We start from the raw sequence: 18,468 nt of genomic DNA, 5'->3' as shown, positions 1-18,468 counted from the left end.
TCAAGTGTAACCTACCAGCTTTCACCTGCAGTGCATTTTTCAGCCCATCTCCAATGCTAACCTTTCCTCTCGGTCAGTACCGCGAGCTCTGCTCTTGCAGCGGGTCACTTCATAAGGACATTCCTTGCCTCTTACAACTTTATCTAAGGACTTGTGTGGTGTATTTCACTCCACGGCAGAGCTCTCAAATGAATCCACGGGGCCAATTCAGCATCCTTCTGCTGTTGCTTGTTCAGAACTCTCCCTTGCCGTGGTATCTACCAGAAAACATGGCCACGTTTTGACTCCTCTTTAATAAGGGCGGGGGGGGCGCAGGGACCCTAACACCAAAGCACTCCCCATTATGCAGCTTGGCTTTGTGCCTGTCCTCCCCCTGCGTGCCCATACCCAGCTGTTCACTGCATAGTGTAGTAATAAAAAAAATAATAATAGTATAAATATAAAAAGTCTTTTCCTGCCGTTCTCATTGTTAAGCCTGGTTATTGAGTTTCTTCTCCACGGCATTCACGGAGATAAATGTCATTCCAGTACATTTCAGTTGAAAATGGTGCCTGGAAGCAGATCTCAGTGCAGCACTGCCTTTTCCTGACGTTACACTGTGCTGTGCTGTGCTATGGGTTAGAGAGGATCTGTCTGAGAAGGTCCATTTAGGAATGTCCCATCAAGCTCTGGAAGCTCAGGAAATGATCCTACATGGCACAGTGCTAGGAGCCGCCTTGCATCCCTCCCTGCAGTACCCATTATACTACACGGAGGTGTGGGGCTGGAGAGTTACCATGGGATGTACAGGGATGTGACAACAGAGCCTACGTGCAGGGAAAGAGGGAAAGAGAGAGCTTGTGAGATGCTGGCTCTGTGCAGGATTTTTTCAGTATGGAGATGGAGTCTTGGATGCTTTGACCTAACAGACTGTGTTTACTGGAGTGGTTACAGTGCTCGACTTTGGCTTTTATACCATTACCAAAAAATTACGTATGCCAAGATTAAGTGATCTTTGGGGTTTTTTTCCTGCAATAGGTCTTAGTTGACAGAGGGGGCAATTCAATCACCAGTAATTTTACTGTCGGTCTTGGGGTTGGAGGCAGCTTTTAATGAAATCAATTCTCACAAACTCAGATGATTTTATAATGCAAATTAAGGCACCAGTGGAGTTAAGGGGTCTTGGTTGTAGAAGAGAAACATACCATGGGACGAAGTATGTTGCAGCCTCGTTGCACGCTGCACTGACTAAATGTACGGTTGCAGGAGAAAAGGCAGCGCGGTAGTCGGGAAAGCCTGAGCCACAGAATTGTCAGCGTTGTTCACTTGTCAGTTGGTTGCTAAATTGCCAGGAGTATTTTGCCCGTGGTATCCTCATGGGATTTAACTTTTGCCCAGCTTTGTCAAGATGGGGAGCTGATGCCTGGTGAAAGCAAGCAAGATGTAAACGCCAAGACAGATCGCAATGAAATTGCTTACTAATCTGGGGTTGTTCCCTTTCTGAAGGGCAATTACAGGCAAGATCTCAGCAGGTTCTGCTGGGAAGGTCTCCCTCAGATTGGTGCGGCTAGATGAGTTTATACAAGCTGGGGATTGCAAGGCACCGCTGGGAGATCTGGACCTGTGACAGTTTAGATGTTGTACAACAAAGCAAATGTACAAATGGACGTAGTTGAAAAGCATGTCAGAAGAAGAGCTATTAATAAACCTCCAAACCTTATCTTTCCTGTTTTTTCAGGAGCAGTAGTGATTCACTAACAGGGTAGATCTAACAGGACAAGAATTACCGTAAAGAACAGCTCACAATTAATGGCTAAAAGGCCAAAGTTTAGCCTGCCAGCTTCGTCTGTTGGCAGTGGTTTCCGTGTGGCTATTAGTGTGTCAGGGACGTTTCCTTAGCATCTCTTATCTGTAGGCTGCAGGGAACAGCTTAGTGATGTGGACTGAAGTTCAGAGTTCAGGTTAAGCATGGACCTTACATCCCTCTGGGTCTTGGAAAACCAGGTCTATGTGAGGCATACCAAGCTCCTGCTACAGCAGGAACCAAGTTGTCCTGTGGGTACAGCGTGGGGTGGGAGGCAGGAGGTGCGGTGTCTGACTTGTGCTCTGTTTCTCAGTCCTGAGAATGAGTCCTGACCTCGGTGGGATCCTCTTCTCTGGTAATTTGAAGATATGAAGGTATCTACTTTCTCGGGCATCCCCTGACGTCATCCTCAGGAGTGTCATTCCCATCCCAGCTATCTGAGGGCAGGGGTATGCAGACATGGGGACGGAGTAGGAAGGGTATGGGATGGGAGGTAGGGCTCAAGTGTGGCCTTTAACCGGCAGCTTTTCTGTTCCGGCAATGTTTCTGGTAAAAATAATGAAATAAAAAGGGGGGGGGGGGGGGGGGGGGATTTTTCTGTGCCTTTCCCACAGCAGGCAGTGATCCCAGCCAAGCACCAGCAGAGCCCTGCCCAGTATAACCAGGCACAACCCCCAGTGCAGGTGCAGGGCCATGTAGAGCAGCCCGGTTCTGAGGCTGGCGGCGCCTTGGCTTTCCTCCTCCCTCTCAAAAGTCTCAGGTCCAGCACGTGAACATTGCGGGCCCAATGCTTCCCCATTAGTCACTGGCGATGTTCTTGCTAGTCGTGATGGGAGCAGGTCAGGCCCCCAATTGCATCAGTGTCTCCTTAATGAGCAGGAACTCCAGCAATTTCATCAGCTGTCACTGCTTCCATGAGCGAAGCTCAGCTTGCGCATGGCTCCATTTTTTCTCATTATTTTTGTGGGCTGCACTCCCCAATCACTGTAGAACTCTGCAGCACATATTTTTAAGGTGACAAATTGACCAGCAGCAAAGCACTAAATCCAATAACTTTTGCTTTCTAAGTGAGGCTGTACAAGAGCCGCAAAGCCCAGCTGCTGTTGTGCAGAAACATGTTGCATCTGACTTTTCCCTGAGCATTAAAGGACTGAATTATGTCTGTCAGCTGAGAGCTGTTTACCTGGCGACAAATCATAATTGCTCTTGTTAAATCTAAAGTACACCGACACATTTTCATACTATTTCCCACACATTGCACAGAATTTCTCTAGTAGGCCAAGCAAACAGTTACCAAGCCTGGATTACAACCCAGAGCCCCAGACTGCATTGCTTGTGAATACGCAGAAAACCTCCTGTTAAAGGTGCCTTGATATGCTCCTGCTAGCGGTGCTTCATTTAGCTAGAGATTTAATTGTTCAGGCTGTAAATGGGATACTCCTTTTGTGTCTTGTTTTCTTGTTTCTGTATCACTCTAATCTGCCTTTGCACTCGTACAGATTTTTCTTTGCTTAGAACAGCTTTCATTGAAATGCTGATAAAATGTGCCCTTTCTGAGGCAAACCCAGGATGCTTTCAAGGTAAAAAAAAAAAAAGATAGATTAATTCTGCCAATTAAAGTCTAATTATTCTCCGGTCATTCAAGAATAAACTTCTGTTCTCCCTGTCTGATTTCCAGGCTGTAATCTCACTGGGACAGGTATTGCCTTGACATTTGCATCTCTTGAGGTTTATAGGTGGCAGGAAAAGACGGATTCCTGAGGAACTCGGTGTCAAGTTGTGCATGCAAATAACTCTTGCCATCTCCGTGCCCTTCAAAATCCCTCCTCCGATCGTATCGCTGGCAGTCAGACTCTTGAGCCTTGCTGCAGAAAACTGGATGCAGGGTATGGGGGAGACGAGGTCATTTTATCGCTTAGGATCTTCTGAGGGCTGGAGCTCTTCAGGAGTCGGGTCGGTGGCTCAGTTCCTGGCCCTGTATGTTCTCTTTTTCTGCTGCTGACTGTGGTTTCTTGGCCCCTTGCTAATACAGGTGAGCTGGAGTGAGCTAGACGGCAGAAGGAACGTAGTCCCCAAAGGTCCCACAATAATCCTGATGTGCCTCTCCGTGTTGCAGCCCTTTCTCTGTTGATCCCTCCGTTGGGACTCTTGGGATTGGCGATGCCATGCAAGTAACGGTGGACTTCCACCCAGAGAAGACTGGTGATTATTCCAGGCCCCTGACAGTTCACTATGACACAGGTAAGGTCTGGGCACTGCATGGTGCCCAGTCTCTGCGTCCTTCAAAGCAGAGACCTTTCAAAGCAGAAAAATGTTAAGCTTGCTTTGCAGACTACTTCTAAAACCTTTTCTTTCAAAACCTCTGTATGTTTCGGTGCTTAAGTGAGCAGGTAAGGGGCAAAGGCTGAGTGTGCCCTTGTTCTGTGTGGCTGTGTGCCGGTCTCTCCCTGGGGGATGCTGGTGTCGGCTGGGTGCTCTCCACCCAGCACCCCCCATGACTGCCATCTGCCATCATTCCCTGTTGTCCCGGTCACCTTAATTCCCTCTCCAGGTGTATCTCCCCTGTCCCGGCTTTGCCTCAAAGAAAAGTGACAAATAGTTGGTGTTTAGGGGGCTTTTAAAGTGCATCCCCTCAAGCAGGAATGAGGTTTTTTGGAATCCGGTTTTGCTGGGAGTTGCTGAGTCGGAGGCGGGAGGAACCTTGATTCTCCGTTACGGTGTGCATATGCACGTGTGAAGCTTCATTCCTTGGCGGTGCTATGTTTGAAGCGCGACGTGGGAATGCGTGCCTCTGTCAGACTCGCTCCAATGCCGCTGTCTCTTACACATCTGTCCCCTGCACTGCTTCTACGTTGTTTTGCCGCAGAGCCTTGTTCTTTCTTTTTGCCTTCTCCCACAGCTCACAACACAGGACTAATGCAGCCAGGACTTGAGGGCTCTTGGGATTTGGCAGGAAGAGCTCGCTGCCTCCCGAGATAGGTGTAACATTTATATTAGGCTAGGAGAAGCTGAGGTCAGGCCACAGAAACACCATCAGCTTTACGCTTCACTTAAGAGTAAGTGGGGAATATCTTTAGGAAAAGGCGCCATGTTAGAATGCTTCTGTCGGCCTTGGCTCAGCAGGGGTATGTTGTGGTGCCGAACGAGGCACTTCCTCAGTTGCGTGAAGGCACTTGGCGTGTGTTTCCTCTCGCCTGAGAGGGAGGTTTGGTTTGTCCCTGTTCCTCAGCGTTGGTCCTTGGAAGTGTGGTGTCCTCACCGAGGGGATACTGTGTGCTGCTTTAGCCCGGCAAAGAGCATTTTAGTTGTCTTGGGTTTGTGGAAGTTACAAATGCTCCTGTATCTTCCAAACACTTATGTAGCCTTACGACTTATTTCAGCTTTGTCTAATGTTTTTCAGTTATTGACATATTCACGGAGAATGGTTGATGCTCACTCAGAGGAGCTTATTGTTTTGGGTGACAGTTTCTAGGACGGGTGACTGAAATATCAGCTAGGGAAGCACAAAAACGTGCCTTATTTGTATGCCTATACAGAATCTATAGGATAAAATTCAGAGGGCTAGAATTTCTCTGGGGCAGATGAGCAGTGACAGTGGAGATTAGGGCCGTAGGGTTTATACTTTGTGACGGAACAGAGTGAGCGAATAATTAGGGCCAGGATCTTTGTGGCTTGCTTTGAAAAACCTGAGAGTCTTGTTCTTACTGAAACAGCTGGTTCCCCCATAGTCAATCTTTGCAAAAGTGATTTGTGTGGGTAGGCCACGGGGATAAACTCTCTGCTGGCTCTGAGATGGGTGTTTTCCCAGGAACACGTGCAGCTCCCTGGGAGATGAACCCAGGATTTCATTCCTGCCTGCCAGTACAATGTTGCAGTTATTTTGAAATAAACTACAAATTGCGAAGGAGAGCAAGGGGATAATGAAGGGATTATCTCTCTAGCTTTGAAGCGTACAGGTAAGTGAAAGGCTGCTGAGATGAATTGCTAAAGTGAAGCAGAAACGTGTAATCAATCAGTCTTTCGAGGTGTGGTGCAGAGCTTATTGCAGGAGTAGTGCAGAGCACCAGACAGCGTTCCCTGACCTCGCGTGGCGAGCCCTGGCTAATGTGTCCGGCACCACGGCAGGCTCCCTGTGACGCGCGTACAGAAAGCAGCCGGGTTGCTCTTTCAGAGCCACCAACAGAGTGTTTATTAAGAAGCAGAAGTGCTAAGAGCAAAACAGCAGTTTAAGGTGTTGGGAGGCGTTTCCCTCGCTTGGCTGTGTATCAGTACTGACTTGCTCGCAGGCAGCAGTCGTTCTCAATGGATCACACCCTCCTTAGGGTGACTTACGCAGGATCAGGTGAACATTGCTTAAATTTCTGCTGAAGCTGGGTCAGATCTGTCCCTAGCATTGCTTAAGCAAGCATGGAGCTCTTCCATGTGAACAAGTCACAATTTTTCCCTTAGTGTATGATTTGGTTGATTTAAATTGTGTGTCTTTTGGGCTGGTTAGGAGCACAGGTACTGTCCCCTGGATAGACTGTGTGTGTGGTGGCGGTTCTGTTGCTCCAAATTTATGGATGAGTGTGGAGAAAATGTTTGCTGCTATGAGCGTAATGATTTACAATGAAAACTTGTCCTTCAGTGCTTTACATGCCTAAACTCCTCCTTTTCGCCTGTGTACATGTGTCTGGGTGTGAAAAATCCCAGCTCGTACTGAAATGAGGGTGACTTGGGATGTTCTGGGCTCCAGCATATCCCTGTCCAGCACCTTAACATCAGATTATGGTACTTGAAAGGGTTTCTGAAACCTGCGTGCGAAGCACTCGTACAGCTTTGGAAAAGGTTTCAATACCACTGAAAGTCCTGTCGGTCACTTGGCCTTTCCCAGATGACGTTCAGCCCACCCTGTGTGGACCGTGTGGATGTGGGAAAATAAGTTTATGGAGGTAAGTCCTAGTCTCAACCAAGTCAGTATTCATGAAGTTTTGATATTCTTTCAGCTGTCAAGTCCTGCTCAAGTGAGATGACGCCCAAGCTGCTTGCCCTGAGTGCTGCTGATTTTACACCAAACCCAGTTTGCTGCAGTAACAACATTTATTGCAACCTGGCAGCGTAGCACCAGCTTGGTGTGGGAAGGTGAGCTTTGCTCAGGGACACGTGGCTGAGGAGATGCATGACGGGTTCCCAGAGGTGTGCCAGAGGTGCAAAGCAAATCCACCAGTCCAGTGCCATCCAGAAACAATAACGTCTACGGCAGGTGCTCCATGCAGGTGAAGAAGGCTGCCAGAGACAGGAGGTGCCGGCGAGATGCTTGGAGTTGTGGAAGGAGAATTGCTTCTCTACTCAGAGCTCCCTAAATGCTGACACACATTAGGCTCCTGTCTCCAAAGAGTACTAGTATAGTATGATGGGTGGTCTTCAAGGTGTAGGACCAGATCCTGTGCCTGTATGTGGGTGCCAGCAGTGCCCACTGGCCCTTGTGGCAAGGCGCTACAACACGCTTCTAGCCCAGGGGATCTGTGGTGCGGTATTGAAATTCCTCTGTGCAGTTTTTCCCCATCGGTTGCTGCATCCCTTGGCATCTCTTTGTCAGCACAGAAAACTTCAGTAATTAGCAAAGCACCACTGAGCTTGTGCGTGGCTGACGGACGCTATATATTGAGATGCTTTTATTGCTGTCAGTAATAAAAGTAGTGATGCAGATGGCTCTCTTTCAGTAGCTCTGTGAGTCTAATGCAGAAGCAAAAGCGTGGGGCAGGATCTCACCCTCTTTGAGGGGGGAGATCAGAACCCATACCCATAGGAGTATTTTAGGAGACAGCATACCCAAGAGGAGGCAGCCCTCAAGCAGAACTGCCTATTCCATTACTCTTCTGTCTCCCCTTGGTTCAGAGCCCCAAAAAGCGGTTTCCCCAGAAGAGAGGTAACGTGTGTGGCTCAGGAGTAGTTCTCGGTGGTTTTAGTCCTGCTGGAAGCCTCCAGCCTTGTGCTAAAAGCCTGCTGAGGAACCGTCTAGGTGTTTGGCAGATGAATACCCTGTTTTCCCTCAACTTCCCACACAGCTTGCAGGAGGGCTGACAGCTGCTGAGCAGGAGCTGTGCTAAAGCAAATCTTGGCTTGTTTGCTGTGGATGGCAGACCCAGGCTCAGAGCATCCTTTGTGGTTCTGCACGCCCAGGGCACAGATGGGGGAGTTCAGCCTCGGCTCCTCAATTGCTTACTTCAAGGGCAGGTAGAAAGTGCGAGCAGGGTCTGATTCTGGCTCCGTGGTTGTTGATCAGAGTGAGTTTTCCTGCGCTGGCTCAGTTCCTGTCCCCATAGGAAGTGGGTGAAGGCATGTCTCCCCTCCTGAGCCCTGGGCAGCAAAACTTGCTCTGTGCCAGATTCAGGTTATTCCTATATGGCAGGAGGGAGCAGCTAAATAGGCTTCTTCAGTGCAGCACGCGGGGAGCTGGATGTGGAGCAGAGCTTGCCTTGCCCTGGGTCAGGGAGGGGTCTGGCTGCCTTGTTCCCCCGCCGCTGGGCTTTGCTGCCTGGCCCTGGAAGCAGGGGGTCCCCAGCACCGTTTCCTCCCCATTGCTGCTTGCTAGGCGTGGGGCAGATGCCAGCAGCCTCGTAGAATCATAGAATGATGGAGGTTGGAAAAGACCTTGAAGATGACCAAGTCCAACTTAACCCCGGATTGCCAAGCCCACCACTAAACCGTGTCCCGAAGCACCACATCTGTGTGTTTGTCGAACGCGTCAGGGGTGGTGATTCCAGCCTGCAGCGTGGAGAAGCAAGCCCTGCCGGAGCCGTCTCCTCCCTGGCAGGGTCCCGCCAGCCCCCCAGTCCCGAAGGCTGGCCAGCAGCTGCTGCTTAGGCTGCCCGCACGCGGGGGGCTGCTGCAGGGGGGTTTGGTACTGAGCACCGGAGAGCTACTGGGATGTGTGGTTTGGGTTGGTCAGTAAGCGTGATGAGCTGGCCTCAGATCTTCCCCTTCCTCTAAGCCAGCACCAACACTTGCACGATAGACAAGATCTCCTTAGGGCAACGTAAGCATAAAAAATAATAACAAAAGAATTTCTTGGGTAGATCTGGAAGAACTGGCTGGGGATCACTGTATTTAGTGCGGCAGCAATGCTCAGGGTGGCAGGGGATGTCAGAAGAGGATCTGGGTCGTCTGTCCTACGCAGGATGGCCCGAGCCACTGCCCTGAGGTGCCTCTGCCCTTCTGGGTCTAACCACAGGCAGCTTCTCTGTGCTGCAGCAGCCTCTGGAGCTGTGAGTGATAACCGCCAGCTTGAGAAAGCACCGAGGTTTCATCACAAATGGGGGAAAATGAGGCATGAGATCACAGGAAAAATCAAGGCATATGAAACACGATTAATTAGGGAGCTGATGTGGAGCTCTTCAGTCACCTGTGGCACGACAGAGAGTTTGATGTGGTGTGTTAGAGCCATTTGGGTTTGGTGAAGATGACGGTAACTACAGAACCGGGTGTGCTCGGCTGGCAGCAGGGCAAGCACAGCCTGTGCATCTCGGCCGCGGTGGGAAACTGTGGTAGGGGCTGCATCGCGTTGCAAATGGGCCGAGGGGAATTGTCAGGGGCGTTGCTGACTGCTCAGCTCCTGCACAGATCAGCATGGGGTTCCCAGCCGGGAATGTCGGTGTGTTGGGATGCTGAATCCCTTTCTTCAGCTGAAATTGATGCTGGGCTTAGCTGAATCAGCTTACTTTGGTAAATGAGGCCACCTCTGCAAGGGCTTGGCGGTGTGTTAGTGGCCACTGTACACACGCAGGAAGCTCATTAAATCCCAGCCCTACGTGTTTATTGATGTTTGAGGCTGAACAAGTAACGGCAGCATGGATGTGCCATCACCTGTGGGCATCTCAGCTACTCGCAAGAGTAAAACATTACCTCGCTGTGATATTAGTCTGTGGTTTTGTGCAGACTTTGGAGAAGACAACCACCTCTGCATGCCTCTCTTCTCTTTCCTTTAAGAACCCCCTTTCTACCGAAGGTCTTGTCATCTTGCCAGGCTGGCACTACCATCAGTAGCTTCCAGGAACTTGTTTGAAAACAAAATGAAAATCCTATTGACTTAGCCTCTAGATCAAGCCTTTTTCTTTGTCTTTTCTCTCTGCAAACCCACGGATGGATGTGGATAGGCAGCAGGGTTTAGCTGAAGTTCAGCCCTTGCTGTGTTGCGTTTCACGTTCCTGAGATCACTCAGGTTGCTGAGCCCTCGCGGTTTGTGCTGACTCCAGCCAGAGCGGAGGAGGCTCAGGACTTGCCTGAGCAAACCCTCTGCCTCGCTGCATCTTGACCTGAGCTGTGCCTGTGTCGTGCAGGGTACCAGGGTGGGAATGCCAAAACCATTTCTGGTTTTAACCTTGGTCTGGTGTGAGCGTTCACAGGGGCTCTGATGTCGCAGTGTGTTCGGTTCCTATCGAGCTAAATTCACGGCAACAGCCCCATAGCTTCTGGTGGCCACCACTGTGTGCCACTGGTGGTCAGGTCTGTAGCTCTTCATTGCCGTGCAATTCTCCGATCCTTCAACACCGGGCAGGCTGGTAGTGGCTTCTTACCAGTGCTGAGAGGTGGGGAAACCTTCTGCTTCCCTAAGCAGCAGCCTCTCTTGGCTCCAAAGCTTTACTGTAGTGCGTGAACGGATGTAATTATTTCCGTTTGTGTTTAGTGCTAGCAGATGCAGACAAACTTGTTTTGTTTGGTGAGTTTTTAAAGATCTTGTTTCCCGTGTTATCCTGAGGTGTAAGCCAGGCTCTGACACCGTGGTTATTACAAGAGGCTGCTCTAGCTTTTCCTTGGACTGCCAGGCATTTAAGAACTTTGCAAAGGGATTTTCCTTTCTGCTTGCCTCAGGTCGTGGGTGCATGTTGTGCTTTTCTTCCTTCACTTGTGAGAATTCCCAGCAGGATTGGCTAGTTTCTGTTGGACTTTTATGTTCTTGTACGTCTGCTTCAAAGCGAGTGCAGGGTGGCATATACTGTAGGCAAAAAAAGGTGTAAATAGGAGTTTGTGCAATTATATGTTGACTTTGCATCTTAATCGTAGCAGTGCTGCAACGGACTGAGGACTGGTAACTAATACGTTATACAAATAATTGGTTATATAGGCTTTTATGGTTCAAATCAATTAGATTGATGGGTGAGTATAATTGGTCTCCAAAGTGTTCCTTTATGTCAGATCAGCTAACAGTTAACAACTGTTTCCTGTCTTTGTTCCCCTTTTCCACAACTGCTTGTAACAATGATTTTTCTTTATATATACTGTTTTAGATAAGGTTGTTAAATTTCTTGCAAACAGAGTATGGCCTTCGCCCCTCTCTAGGGCCTTCTGTTTCAAAGCTGATGGTCTGTCGCTTTGAGGGTAGAAGAAGAGGAATTAAGTTTGTGCTTCATTTGCTTGATCTTTTTTTTTGGTAGTCATGGCTTTATATCTCCCAAACTATGTAACACCCCTTCTGACAAAAATGCTGCTAAAGCAACCCGTGGCGTTGACTGCATGAGCACGGCTTGGGGGTGGGTGCTCGGAGGGTTATTTGGAGTTAAAAGTCTCCTTTTGGCTCTTTTGTTCATCCCCAGAGGCAGACTTCCATGTGACGCCGCCTATCCCGTTCTTAGCCTGTGAAGGATTTCTGGGAGAATGTAGTTTTCATCTCTTTGCAGGGCATCCTGGACTGCAGCTTGTCTCTTCTATCATCAGTGGAAATCACTAGTATGTTCTTAGGTGCCATGAACCCTGGATGCGTTTCGGGGCAGAACTGACCATTCATTAGTCTCCTTTCCTGGTGGATCAATCAGCGTTTGCTGAGAAGCAGAAGAGTAGCTTGAGGGGTGATTGATTTATGAAGTGGCGTATTAAGCATGTCTTTGCCAGGCAATCAGAAGGAAGGTTCCTGCCCTGTCTTTCCCCGTGGGCCAAAAGCAGTGTTTCAGTGATCAGCAACCCCAGCGCATCATGGCTGTAGTACCAATAATGATTAAAAATAGCCCACGGCATCCTGGATATGCGGCAGCGCTGTCTTGTGTTATCCAACAGTTTCATTGTCCTTTCAGTCCGTTCTGCGAGGCTCCTTCACACTGGGCAGCACAAAGGCTCTGTGCTGGCTCCCAGATATTCCTGCGCTGGAGTATTTCATCCTGTAAGAAAGCCAACAGCCCTTCCTAAGCACGGTGCGGAGGAGGTAATGGGGAATACTTTGGGTGCTCCATTACAGGAGGATGCACAGCAAGGAGCCTGGTGGAAAGCAAGGTGACTCCTAAGTGCAGGAGAGCCGTCTGAAGAGCCTGCGACCTGTCCCGTAGACGCTGTGGCTGGTCATTGCTCTCCATCTCCCTTTTCCTGCCCATCTGTTGTCTCACGGTGGCTTGCAGTGCTCTGGGGTAGCAGATCCTTTCCTTGCGATGGGCTGCATGGGCTCAGAGGGGGCTTTGCTGGGGGCTTTAGCTGTTGACAGCATCAGCTGTGGCAGCAGTGATGATTAGGGTGCCCTGAGCTTTGTTGTAGCCTGGGCAATGGTCCTGTAGAAACCCCTGTGTTGGCAGCAGTTATTTAATGGTGAGGTTTATAAACAAGCTGCTCCTAGGGCTGGAGTAACTAGCACGATGGTTTTAATGATGTCTGAAGGTAGCTCATGAGCACTGCCTCAGAGAAGCACTTAAAAATGACTGTCACTGCCCTGTGTTTTGCTCTAGTGCTGGAAATACGAGCGTGGGGACTGACAGGTGGCCTTTGTCAGAGACCCAGCACACTTTGTAGGTGATGCCATTAGCTTCCTGACAGCAAAACAGCTCAGAGCAGCGCTCCTGGCTCTGACCGAGGTAGCTCTGTGGGAGGTGCAGCCAAAAGCATATGGTGGGGAGGGCTGGATCCCGCCGCAGGGGACTCCTCTCGCTTTCCAGAGATCGTTAGCCTGGTGAAGTGACTCCCTTCTCCGGTGGTGAAGTGGTACCAGCAGACCTTTGCATGCTGTTTGAAAACCCAGAATATGCTGGCGATGGTGAGGCAGTTGGGTATCGTGATAGCAGCAGGAGCAAAAGAACTGCTCAGGGGATTGATGTGGAGGTACAATGACACTCTTCTGAGTGAAGAGCTCGGCTTTTGTTGCTTGCTTGTATTTTCAGTGAAAAAGCAGCAGGACCTGTCTCTTTTAGAAGAGGTGAGAGCCAGGCATAGTTTTCTGACAAACTGGGCAAATTAACTTAAACTTGCTTTCCCTGTTACCCAAATATTCTGAACCTGACTGTCATGCACTCCTAAAAAGGTTTAAAATCCAAATTCAGCGAGGAGGGAGTTACAGGGATAGAAGGAGAATATTACGGTGAGGACGAAAGGCAGCAGAGTGCTGTTTTGTTTCTCTTCAGTCTAATCCATCTGGCTACCAGCTTCCTAATATTTAGAGCAGTAATCGATGGAGGAAGGTACTGGCTGTTGAATGCTGGGAACGCATTCTTCATAAAACCTGAAATTTGTTTTGAAATCTTGTTCAAGGGTTTGCTTAATATTCAGAAAGATATTTTAGCTCTTCTGTAAATTCCCTCTCCTCCTGCACAACAGGCCCCCCAGAGGATGACCCAGTGCTGGGTTTCTTACTTTCAGATAGTTAGAAGTTACCATGATGTGCTAAGATACCGGTGGCCATAGCCATGCAGATGGATGCTGGAATAAAACACGGTGGTGTTCCCGCTGTCTCAGAGAGCATCGCTCAGGAGTGCACAGCCCAAAGCACCTGCTCTACTGCTGTATAAGAAGCCTCTCTTTTAATTTCAAGTTCAGGTGTTGCTTTGTTCAGGTTGCAGAGTGAGCTGTGTCCTGCTGTCTCTGGGAAATACGTCAAAAGCATGTAAGAATGAGAGAGCTGACAGCCTGTAATAAGATCATCGTGTTGTGTAAGTAACGATAGGGCAGGTACGTCTGGATTCAGTAAATGTGCTTCCATGGCAGCAAAGCGTCCCAAAGCACAGGCCCACGGACATTACCCCATCAAGTGAAATACCTAGGGCTACATTGCTGGTACAGTACAGAGATTGTTTTGTTGTTGTTTTTTTCTTTTCCTCCAGACTTATATATTAAACCATCAAGAGTCTTAAATAAATGTCACATCCAATTTGGCACCCAGGCCATGAAGCCTGCAGCTGCCCTGGGCCAACCCTGACAGCTCTGCTGTGTCAGTTTATCTGCCTGGCAGAAAGACCTGCTGCTCCCCCCTGGCTCGCTGGCATCCGCACGCTCTCGTCTGTACCGGGAGGTTTGTGGGTTTACACAGTCAGCACGATGCCAGATCCTTCTCTCTGTGGTAGAAGGTGCTCCGGCAAAGCCCTCCAGCCTTCAGAAGCGTCCTCGGTGCCTGCAGCCGGGAGTGTAAGTGCTCTCCAGGAGAGCAGCGGTAGGGGATGCTTAGCAAAGCGTGTAGAAGCAGGCAGTGCATATGCTTTCTCCCTCGTGGGCCTTGGAGGCAGCATTTTTCTGTGCTGGAGGCTTTATTCACGTCTTTGTTTAATCGCTTCTGATGGTTTTACCTTCCAAGCCTTTGTCCAGTTGCTTTGTGGATTTATAGCGATGAGCGTTTGTAGGCACCTGTGGCAGTGTGTTCCAAAGGAAGGAATATTCCTTGGAAAAGTACTAGAACTACTTTTCTCTCATTTTAACTAATACCATTTCAGGCCCTCGGGTTCCTGTTTTACAACAAATTGTGACAACTTTTTCCTCATTCACTTTTTCCCAGGCCATTCATACTTCTACAAACCTACCTATCTCCTGTGTGGTTTCTAGGTTGAGGAAACCTGTTCAGTCTTCGTATAGAAGCTGCTCTGTACTTCGGAGAAGGGCAGAAAGAACGATTAAATTTCAAAGGCTTCAGGTTGGTTTTTAAGAACAGAACTATACCCATGATTTCAAGACCCACCTGGCCATGGGTTTAGACAGGGAGATCATGATAGTTTTCGTGGAGTTCATTTTGCAGTAGTTTGTTGTCTCGTAGAGCATTTTTCATGTCATGTTTCCATGAACCGGAGTTGTACATGCTCAAAGCACTGTGCATGTCTCCCATTTCTTGGGTCCTGCTTCCTCTGCTTGCCAACGTACGCCGAGGATTCAGCGGAGGGGGAAGGCAGTGCTTATAAAGCACACCTGCCTCTGTAACGCTTCTGAACCTCAGTTATTTTTCTACGTTAAGTTGTCCGTTCCAGAAAGCAGGCTGTCCAGTCATTGGAGACATCGCTGTTTCTCTCGCAACATAACTCATCTCTGGCCACGAATCCCTCCCACTCCTCCTGGGCTCCCTTAAGAGCAGAGGAGTTGAGGTTATACAGGCACGAAAGCCGAACTCTCCATGTGTGGAGGTGAGGGAATGGCTGCAGAGATCTGTTTGAAGGGTGATTCATTCCCAACCTCCCTCCAAGAGAGGGGCTCTCTTTCTCCTGGCACGGCTGTGAGTCGCCACATTGTGTCTGCCTTAGGGTTTAAGGAGTCCGTGTAGGACACCACCAGCTCTCCCCCGTGCTGTTGCGTGGCCGCCTTGGAAAGGCAGGTCCATCCCCTGGCTGCCTTGGTGTAACCCATGCAGCGAGGAGAAGGCTCTGCCTCGGCAGGGGGATGCTCTCCAGGGATGGCCGGGTCGCTGCCCTTCTCAGCTGGGGCTGGCTCTGAGGCTTTAAACACGCTCCACAGAAGTGCCATTTCGACGGAGAATGTCTCGTGTTTGGGGTTTGCTTCTCACCTGGAAACCCTCACCTGCAACAGGCAGAGTAGGCTCGGTGCTCAAGTTTGAGATGGTTGACTCCCAGGAGTTGCTTGGTTGGGAAGAATGAAGGTTTGGAAGCTCTGGCAGTGAGGGGCGCTTTGGTGGGGGTCTCTTCTGGAGGGTGAAGGGCTGGCAGGTGCTCCAGCAAGACTCCAGGCGTTAATCGGCTGCTGTGTGCAGCCAGGGGCTCTCTCCTCTTCGGTCTGAGGTGGAAAGCAAAGGTGTGCTCGCTCGGGTTGTGGGACAGCTTGGGAATACTCGGTGTAGACTTGCACGCTCAGGCACAGGCACCGACAGGCTCCAGGCAGAAGAAATGGGCTTGCAGGGCTGTGATGGGCAGGTTGGCGTGGGCCGTGCCCCACCAGTCTCGTTCCGACCTGTCTGCACAGACACACAGCAAGTGAGGGTGCTGCTGCTCCAACACAGTGAAGTTCTCATCTGCGTCCCATCCTGCCGTGGGCTGTCACTTTGCTTGCCTCCCTCTTCTGCCTGCATGCCCCAGGCACCTTCGCTTGTTGGCAACAAGGGATCAGGAGAGACACAACCCTGGTGGCGTGCTTGCAGGAGACTCTGGGCGAGCCGTGACCGAGGTGGGGCCTCCTCAGTCACCTGAATGACTTGTATGCAGAATTCCCAGTGACCCGGGTGGGATGGCGACCCAAAGGCCACCTGGGCACACTGAAAACGTCTCCCTGTAGATAGTGTTGCCTTGGGGATAAATGTCTACAAGCCCACCCAGAAATAAGGTGCTTAAGGTGGTGTCCAGGACATCCTCATGCAGTACACATGCAGCTGTCAGGCTGTGATAAAGGTATTGATCTGTGGAACTGCTAATACAGCTAAAGGCTGTGACACTTCTGTTCCCTGTGGCTTCCTCTGTTCCTTGTACTCCCATCAGCAAGCGCGATGAGCAAAGTCTCGCTTTTGCTTTGTTCCAGGTGAAGATATTCACACAAGCCTTCATGGAGCCGCTGAAGATGTCAACACCAGGCTAGACAGGAACTCCTTGACAGCTGGGAAGACCTACATCACGCTGTCAAACCACAGATTCGTGGTCATCCACAATCGGAGTAAAGTCATAGCCCACTCCAGTGGAAGGCTTTTGTTAGTCAAGAAGAGGAGGATCAGGAGAACCTGAGGTTCGTTGGGAAGATTCATTTCAGTAAGACATGCTGCCCAAGGGTAAAACTAACGTATGGCCTCAGAGGGATGTTGGTGCTTTTTTGAATGGCGTAGGACAAGTAAACCATCCATGACATCAGGGTGTGTGTCCCTGGGCTTCAGGGTAATGGAGCTCAGTGCTTCCCATTCCGGTTCCATCCATGTTCCAGCTCATGTTTTGGGGAGGAAAGGTCGCATTTCCTCGGAGAGCAAATTGCCATCTGTGGGAGCCCTAAGTCCGTGAGGCCAGGTCCCCGGGCTCGCAGAGGGTCTGTGAGGCTGAGGAAAGTGTCGGCACTCCTTACCTGGGACTGCGTTGAGCGGTAGCACCTAACAGCTGCAGGCAGCGTACCTGTTGTGATATTCACTGCAGTTTCTTCCCCTCCAGCTTTGATAAGATGGCAACCTTCTTCAGCCTTCTTGTCCAGTAGTGCGCAGGGCAGGGTGCTTTGCTGGCCCCGAACGTTGAGGCCATCCGGCTGTAGGATGCTGAATTGCCTTGTGCTGTCCCGGCTTCCAGCACAACGAGGTATCCCTGCCCCTTCTCTGGGGCTGGGGAGAGTTCGGAGGTGGAGGGTTCTGCGGGGAAGGCAGGGCAGCACAGGACTTGGAAGTGCCTTTGGGCATCAGCACCTGTGTCTTCGTGGTGCTGAGAGGTGGGGCAGGCTCTCCACAGGGTGTCTCTGAAGCTTTGAAATTCCGTTTGGGGCAGCAGGGAAACACTTCTAGCCCAAGGGGATGCACTGGGAATGACACTTAGAAGCTGGGGTGATTTAGGGAGTCCTTGTGTGACTTCTCAGAGTTGAATGGCTGTAGGTGTATAGGAGTTAGTCTGAACCCAGAGCTGGTCAGGAAACTGCCTTCAACTGGAGCACTTTTTAAGGGCTTCTGAGCAAATAAAGTTCAGTGTAATTAGGTCAGAAATGCCTTGAAGGCCAAAACTGGTTTTCCACTCTTCTCTGTTTTTAATTGCGCAGTGTGTGACTTCTGTGCAAGATCAGTGTGTTAACAGAAAAAGTCTCATGACCTTCTCTTAGTACGTCCCTGCGCCATTCTTTTAGCATCTCTTCCCACCTGCCTATCTCAGATGGGACCCTGAGTGATCCTCTCTCCCCTCAGAAGCAACCAGGTTTCCCCACCGTTAACTTCAACCCATTTTTTTTCCAGTGGCACTTGATCTTATGCCAGCTCGTGTTCTATACTCTGAGCAGAGTGCTTTGTTCTTCCTTACTTGCAGTCTTAGGGGTGGTCATAGCTCCGAGGCCACTGTCCTGTTGTAGCAGAAGCTTTTGAGATGTCAGAGCAGAGAGGACTTTTACAATGGGAGGAGGCAGTTCAGCACCCTGCGCTTGGCTGTCACCCCAAAAGACCTGGATCATCACAAGGTCTACCCAGGGGTTTGCTCTGTCTCCCTCCTGCAGGACTTTCTGGGATTCAACAATGGAATTATTGTCTGTTGATGAAGGCTTAGTTGAGGGTTGCTCATCTCTGTGCCTGGAAGCCCCCCTCATGCACAGCGCTGTAGGTCAGCCGTGGAAAAACATTTCTCATGACACTCCACAGGGAGCAAGCCAAAGAAAGTATTTTTGGCACTGGTGACAGCATTTGCCCGAGGCTCTGTCTGCGTGCTGCTAGTAATGTCCATGGCTGTGTTTCCTTTCTAAATGTATTGGAATTTAGCTGGGTGGTGATTGCGGTCCTGTTTATACCACGTTGCCCTGATGTGCTGTGTATGGAGCCTTCCCCTCATCCCCCTCGAGTAGTCACCTGCTGGTCCTTGGTGGCCAGGGGA

General features: G+C 50.0%; 1 pseudogene; it reads left to right on the top strand.

The window, feature by feature from the left end:
- The window catches only part of LOC130143526 (hydrocephalus-inducing protein homolog), a 68,780-nt pseudogene that overhangs the window by 17,182 nt on the left and 33,130 nt on the right, over nucleotides 1-18,468 (top strand).

The sequence above is a fragment of the Falco biarmicus genome, unplaced genomic scaffold (assembly GCF_023638135.1).
Source record: "Falco biarmicus isolate bFalBia1 unplaced genomic scaffold, bFalBia1.pri scaffold_36, whole genome shotgun sequence".
Classification (NCBI taxonomy): Eukaryota; Metazoa; Chordata; class Aves; order Falconiformes; family Falconidae; genus Falco; species Falco biarmicus.
Note: the sequence above shows the minus strand (reverse complement) of the source record. Positions and strands in the feature narration are given on the sequence as shown.